Source organism: Vulpes lagopus, chromosome 2, assembly GCF_018345385.1.
Source record: "Vulpes lagopus strain Blue_001 chromosome 2, ASM1834538v1, whole genome shotgun sequence".
Lineage (NCBI taxonomy): Eukaryota > Metazoa > Chordata > Mammalia > Carnivora > Canidae > Vulpes > Vulpes lagopus.
In genome coordinates this window covers 121,891,439-121,896,462 of record NC_054825.1, presented here as the reverse complement: position 1 = coordinate 121,896,462, position 5,024 = coordinate 121,891,439, and the positions used below count along the sequence as shown (strand labels likewise).

Genomic DNA, 5,024 nt, shown 5'->3' with positions numbered 1-5,024 from the left:
ATAAGGAATAGAATCAAGTGACTGAAGAGTATTCACATTGTAAACACTTTTGATATTTCCTGCCAAATTACCTTTAATAACAGTTGGACCAATTTACATCTCTGCCAGCAGGGTATAAGAATATTCATTTTTCTGAATCATCACCAACACTAGATAGGTCAGTAGTTGCCAGCCTGATGGATAAGATAGTATCTATCATTTTAATTTTAGGGGATTTTTTATTATTAATGATGTTAGAATTTTTTTTCATGATCTTATTGGCTATTTGTAATTTTTGTGACTGTTAATATACTTAATTTTTCTCTTGAGGTAGTTATCTTTTTTTTTAATAAAACATTTAATTTATTGGTCTTTTTAGGGGTATTTGATGTATCTCCAGTGTATTACAACTGAGCCATTAATCTTGTTGCTTTATCAACATTAACGGGTTCATTTTCATGACACTGCTGAGGAATCAGCTGTTTCTGCAGAGGTTCAAGGGAAAAGGCCTTTTGAGAAATTCGCAAATTCCTTTTGTATATCTACAAAAGCTTTATTCACTCTGTTAACTTCTTCGTCATTCACAACGTTTATCTTCTTAAGATTAGTGGTAACTGGTTTTGCTTTGTTTTTAGACTTAAAGTTTTTTTTGGCTGGCTATATGAAATACACTCCTGGACTTCTCTCCTCTTAGTTTGTTCTTGGCCATTGTCTTCAATACCCTCATGCAGCAGCTCACGACCCAGGCAGCACCATCTACACGCACAGGCTATCTTTTTTACTATTGAGTTAAATCTGCTAAATATAAGGACACCTGGGTGGATCAGTGGTTGAGCATCTGCCTTTGGCTCAGGTCATGATCCTAGGGTCCTGAGTCCTGGGTCCTGGGTCCTGGGTCCTGGGTCCTGGGTCCTGGGATCGAGTCCCACATCGTGCTCCCCGCATGGAGCCTACTTCTCCCTCTGCCTGTGTCTCTGCCTCTCTCTCTCTGTGCCTCTCATGAATAAATAAATAAAATATTTTATAAAGCTGATTATAAACCAAAGCACTTAATGTTTATCTCATATATTATAAATATATGTATATATTTATTTCAATTTCTCATTTTCTCTTTGATGTTTATGTATAGAGATTTTTTTTCAAGTTTATTAGTATTCAATGTTTTTTTTTCCTACTTATAAACAATCTTTATTCAATCTAGAATTTACTTTGGGATATTTTTTATACAGGAATGAATTTTAGTTCACTCAGCAAACATTAACTGCAGGCCGACAGTGTACTAGGTATCATGCTTTTGCTTGGAAAGTCCTTGGTGCACAATGTAGACAGAATTCCTGCCGTTAGGAGGGAACTCATCCTTTAAATGGCTCTTTAGTTGTCTCAGAATAGACTACTGATGCTCGTACTTTACCTTTTTATTGACTTAAATTCCCTCTTTGCTGCTACCAAATCCATGTGTATAATCAGGTCTGCTTATAGACTTTCTATTTGATACCATGTACTTGTTTCTCTGTTTCTGTGCCAGGAGCTCACTGTTTTAATTATTGTAATTTTAAAACAATGTATTTTAATTAATAGTAAGACAAGGACTAATTTCATTCCTCTTGGTTTTTTTCTTTAATTTCTTTCTTTCTTTCTTTCTTTCTTTCTTTCTTTCTTTCTTCTTTCTTTCTTTCTTCTTCTTTTTTTACTGTTTTTTTTTCCATTGTGGTATAATATGTATGACGTAAAACAAAATCTTCCATTTTAAGCATTTTAAATGTACAATTCAGTGGCATTAATTATAGATACAATATTGTGTGACCATCACCACCATCTCTAAAATTTTTCATCACCTCAAACAGAATCTCCATGCCTATTAAATAGTTAGCTTCCTATAATTCCCTTCTCCTAGCCCCCTGTAACTTCTAATCTACTTCGTTTCTCAATAAATTTACCTTTTCTAGATAATTTTATGTAAGTGGAATCATAATATTTGTGCTTTTATGTCTGGCTTATTTTACTTTGCATAATGTTTTATCTTGCATAATGATAAAACATTATGCAAAGTGAACTACAACTATACTATGTTGTAGTATGTGTCATAACTTCATGCTGTCTTAGGGCTGAATAATTAGTCCATTGTACATAATACTGCATTTTGTGTATCCATTCAGCCCTTCTATTTATATAGTTGGTAGAGAGCATTTGACTCTTGATCTCAGAGTTATAAGTTCTAGGCCTATTTAAATTTTTCTATTAAAAACTTTTTAAAAAATTATTTATTTGAGAGAGAGAGACAGAGTGCATGAGAGAGCATGAGTGGGGGAGAGGCAGGGAGAAGCCGATTCCCTGCTGGCTCGAACCCAGGACCCTGGGATTGGGATCATGACCTGAGCCAAAGGCAGACACTTAACCAACTGAGCCACTGAGGTCTCCCTAGAGATTACTTTATTTTATTTCTTTATTTTTAAAAAGATTTTATTTTTAAAAAGATTTTATTTAGTTATTCATGAGAGACAGACAGAGACAGAGGGAGAAGGAAGCCCCTCACGAGGAGCCCAATGTGGGACTCGATCCTGGGATTCCATGATCACGCCCAGAGCCGAAGGTAGACACTCAACCACTGAGCCACCCACAGGCGTCCCTAGAGATTACTTTAAAAACAAAGACTTATACTTCTGGAAGAACTTTAATCATTTTGTCAAGTGCATCCTCTACTGTCTTCTTAACAGGCTCTCATATGCCTTTCTATCTATGTTTCAGTCCATTATTCCTATCTCCCTAAGTTACGAGTCCTGAGTGCCTTCAAAATGGCCCAAGCCCAGCATTGTACCTTGATCCTTCAACCTTTCCTCCCCTAAAGCTGTTCCATGCAGTAAAATTAGTTACTTCCGTCTTCATTCTCCTAATAAGAATGGAGAGTTCCTTGGTGTAATTGATCTCATAGAGGTATTGGGAAAACAGTCTGAATCATCTGTCCCTAAGTTATGAATGTTGGATGGCTCCTAGCCCTCTTCATAGGAATGGGTATTTTAGGAAGAGGACATTTGAGAACTTAAATGATTTGCTATATTTTTTCAAATTCCAAAATATATCAAAGTCTTTTTTCAAATTTCAGTCTATAGAGGAATAATGCATTTCTGAGTTGAGGGCCAGCTCCTGAGTCTGTCTGTCCATCCAAGCTGTCCGAAAACATTTCTGTTTTGTCATATGTTATTTCTGTTTTCATTGATGGACCCATTCATTTTCCTTCCTTTTGGAGTTCCTACCATAGTAATGACATAACTGAGCCCATTAATGGTGAAAATGTTGGAAGTAGTTTGTGTGTCTGATTGGCAAGGGTAGGTATAAATCAGGTACAATTTTAAGATAGAGACTTAATGTAAATAATCAAATGCTGTGCTGTGGATACCAACCCACAGATCAGGGATGGAAAAGAGAAATGAGGCTGGCATGTTATGAGACAGCTTCATGGTTGTTTAAGAATAATATATTTGAAAAAGTTCTGTTTCTTCTATTCTTTGCAGAGGTATGGACAAGCTCCTAGAAGAAGCTGCAGTTGACCCTTGAACAACATGGGTTTTAGCAGCGCAGATCCACTTATGTGTGGATTTTTAAAATAAATATGATACAGTACTGCAAATGCATTTTCTCTTATGATTTCTGTAATGTTTTCTTTTCTCTAGCTTCCTTCATTGTAAGAATATTATATATAACACATATACAAAATTTGTGTTAATTGACAGTTATTGGTAAGGCTTCTGGTCAACATTAGGCTACTAGTAGTTACATTTTTAGGGAGTCAGAAGTTGTATGCAAATTTTTGACTATGTGGGGGATGGCACCCCTAACACCTGTGTTGTTCGAGGGTCAACTGTATTGGATTGGTGGTATTTATTCTTCCACTGTTGTATGTATAATGTATAAAGAGCAATGACTTTGGAATCATGCAGACTTAAATTCTCGGCTCTGTCACGTAGTGGCCTGTGTTATCTTAGCCATATTAATTTTTCTTGTACGACTTAGTTTCCCCAACTGTAAAGTCTACATTACTGAGTTGTTTTAAAGATCAACCAAGGTAAATAGCATGAAACCTCCTAGAAATATATAGTCCATTGTTTATATTTTCAGTGAAGGTCAATTTCCTTTTCCTTCCTTCCCTAAATAACAATAAAAATAGTCGGTATAGGGAAAAGCAGTTGTAACACTGAATGTCAACCCTTCTTGGTTAATGGCTGAATAAAGACAATGTCTTACTTTTCCAAAATGCCTCAATTTTCCTACATGTAGCTTTCATTTCACGCTTTGTTAAATTATGGTGCTTGCAAAGCTCCTTGAACTTCACCAGTACAAAGCACACTGTAAGCAGGATGGAATTAACATTATCCCTGGTCTGTAAAGTATGGTACCTGCATTCTTAGTGATTGACAGGATACATGTGTATACTGTTGATGTCGCCAAGGGACATATTCTCGTCTGAGTCCTGCAGCAGTGTTTTGCCACCTGTAACTGTGCTGAATAAAAGTGGTCCCATCTATCATTTCTGTAGCTTTTCCTCATAGAAGCAGTCTTGATAAGGATAAGAAACCCAGGACATCACAGCATCAACAATCCTTTCCTCTTCAAAGGCATCTTTCAGACAAGGCTCTAACAGTCCCTTACAAACATTAATTATATAAATCTTATACACTATTGCTTTGTGGGAGGTGAAGTATTTAGTAAAAATGCTCATCTGAACAGAGGTTGTCTGTGTGGGGGCAGGATGAAAATATGAAAAGTGGGAAGTGGGTGCTCAGCATGCATTCATTGCTGATACAAGGTCAACTGTGTGCTTGGCTAGTCCTGTGCACACTTCTGCTAGGTTTTCAACTAATGTAGAAAATACAGGCTATTCTTTGTTAGAAATTTGTGAGTAGTATGAACTACTTGAATACCAAAGAAGTTAATTCTTAAGATTAACTGTGCATACTGCATACCCAATGGCATCCTGAGGTCATATGATGAAGGAGCAACTTCAGGTTGAGCTCAAATTGAGTCAGGATGGCTCAGTCTGACTCCTATAG

At 36.4% G+C, this 5,024-nt stretch overlaps 1 pseudogene; it reads right to left on the bottom strand.

Annotated features, from left to right (window-relative positions):
* Positions 1 to 383: 383 nt before the first annotated feature.
* Positions 384 to 688, bottom strand: LOC121484848 (annotated as a pseudogene).
* Between the last annotated feature and the right edge of the window lie 4,336 nt (positions 689 to 5,024).